The sequence below is a fragment of the Camelina sativa genome, chromosome 20 (assembly GCF_030686135.1).
Source record: "Camelina sativa cultivar CO46 ecotype springtype chromosome 20, ASM3068613v1".
NCBI lineage: Eukaryota > Viridiplantae > Streptophyta > Magnoliopsida > Brassicales > Brassicaceae > Camelina > Camelina sativa.
Window position 1 is genome coordinate 36,019,912 of NC_141899.1, and position 2,306 is coordinate 36,022,217.

Here is a 2,306-nt window from a genome sequence, read left to right on the forward strand (position 1 = left end):
CAATACAATAATATAAATTTTCTGTCCATTTATCTCTTCTTGTTTTGGTGTCGATCTTTATTTTCTGTCGAAATTGAACGTGCATTATTGTGTGTAGCAAAGATATTGACAGTCATATTAAAACTAGAGAGAGCATATGACATTTAGATTCAGCCGAAAACCAAACTAAAGCTAAATGCAAACCACCTTAAAGAGTTTTATATTTGAATTACGAGGAAAAAAAACTAAAAATTAAAGAAAGGAGCAAGAACAAGCTCACTATGGAAAAAAGTCTTCACATACTATTTCTCATTGATTCCCACATCAGCTGGTTTACCTAATAAAATATATTTGGAATTATCGACATCCTATCTTGCAATAATCAAAACCGCGTCACGTTTGAATGCTTTGTTATCTAGTGATCGGTTTTGACTATCCCAAATATACTTATACCGCAAGACCTTATTTATATAACTGTCTCACATTCAACCAAAACACAATCACGGATTCAGATCTGTGGACTTTAAATATGTGGGTTTAAGCTAACGAGTCATGAATTCAATTTTTTTAAGAGGTCTAATACCATCGATGATAAGATTGGATCTACGCTAGTATATTGAATCACTATTTTCTAGACAAGTAATAGTCAATGAGAAACAAAAGGGTTAATATTTTTTATACGTTTGTCATTTGTTTCTATAAGAACAAGAGGGTCAACTTATTAAAGATTAATGACAAGTTGGAGAAAATTAATAAAGTTTACGTTTCTATCCTGAAACGACCCCACTCCATTCGAGTACATAAATGAAAGTCTAAAATCATGAAAATGAAAGTTTAAAGAAAAATCATATCAAGATATGAGAAAGACAATGTTTGGTCAAGTACTAATTGTGCTTCTTCTTCTCGGCACCCACCTTTGCCGTACCGAGTCAGCTATTCCTTCTGGTCAACAACCATTACTCCAAACAGGTTCGTGTTTCCTTACAAACACATATACAAACTCACATATTTATAGGACTTGTTGATGAACATGGTCTCGAAGTAGCACTGAAACGGGTAGAGGAATTAGAAATGGGTACAGAAACAGAGATGGAAACCGGCAAAGCGAAAATTTATAGATATGGATACGGCATGGATACTTCAATAATTATATAAGAAAAGATACACATACCTTGATTGAGAAGTGATTAGAAAAGCTAATGAAAAAAGAAGAGAGGGGAAAGCATTTATAAAGTTGAAAAAACGTAAAAGAGATGAAAATATAGTTGTAAAACAATTATAGCTCAATGATTTAGTTATACGTTAATTAGTTTCATTGACATGCAAGCATATATGTCGTAGATTCTATTTAGAAAAGTCATTACATTTTTCTCATTTTAACTTTTTAGTTACATAAATTTTCGTTTAAGATGTTTTTCTTGGTCTGCGTATGTGTTAATAAATACGATGAGTAATCATCAATCTAGTACCATGTCTAACTGATATAATTGAATAAAATTAAAATGAAGGGAGGAGAATGATGAGTTATCATATGCTGATTGAGGGACCAGTAAGACCATCGCAAAGCCAACAAGGTGGTGGAAAAATTTCTAATGATTCTTCCAGTCCCACCGATTAGTTTTTCGGTTTCTCTTCAATTTCCATTTTCCAATTTTATGAAATCTTAAATTTTTACTTTCTGTTGTTTTTTCTTCAACTCACCGTAATCTATATAGTAGTTTACGTGGTATTTCTGTTGTTTCGAGTAATGAAATTTCTGTTACCGCCTCATCATGTTCAGTTTAAGAAAGTAATTATTTTCATATATAAAACATTTGAAACGTAATTTATATTTCTCAAGTACTAATATATTTTCCATTACATTTTTGTACATGTACTTTTGTACCAAGTAGATGATTCGTAAACTGGTGCCTTTTAAATTAAGATATGAGCGAAACTTAGATTACTCTCTGACTCTCTGGAACCTATGGAACGATAACCAATTAAAGACATTCAAAGTGGCTGTCCATAGTTGAAAGATTCAAAAATCAATCTATCCAACCCTATGATGACTAATGAAACTACTATAAATTAGTTATAGAAGGAAAATAAAAAGGGGATTTGGTTCACTTGTTAACAAGTATGTGTGGTTTGTGTATTATTAAACTAACATTGTAGATTCAAGATAAAGTTTTTAAATACTTGGATTTCCAAGAATGAGAAGGTGGGGTTTATTTTCTCATCGATCGATCAGTACTTTCTAGTGGAAAACAAGTGATTTTTGTTTTCTTTACCTTCTCAGCTGTAGTTGTTTTTATAAGAGGATGGTAGACTCTAAAATTTGTGAG

General features: G+C 31.6%; 1 long non-coding RNA gene across 1 annotated transcript; it reads left to right on the forward strand.

Annotated features, from left to right (window-relative positions):
- The first annotated feature begins 709 nt into the window (after positions 1-709).
- LOC104771633 (uncharacterized) lies at positions 710-1,804 on the forward strand. Its single transcript, XR_764878.3, has 2 exons — positions 710-948; positions 1,488-1,804. It is a non-coding gene; the product is annotated as an uncharacterized LOC104771633 (long non-coding RNA).
- The last annotated feature ends 502 nt before the right edge of the window (positions 1,805-2,306 follow it).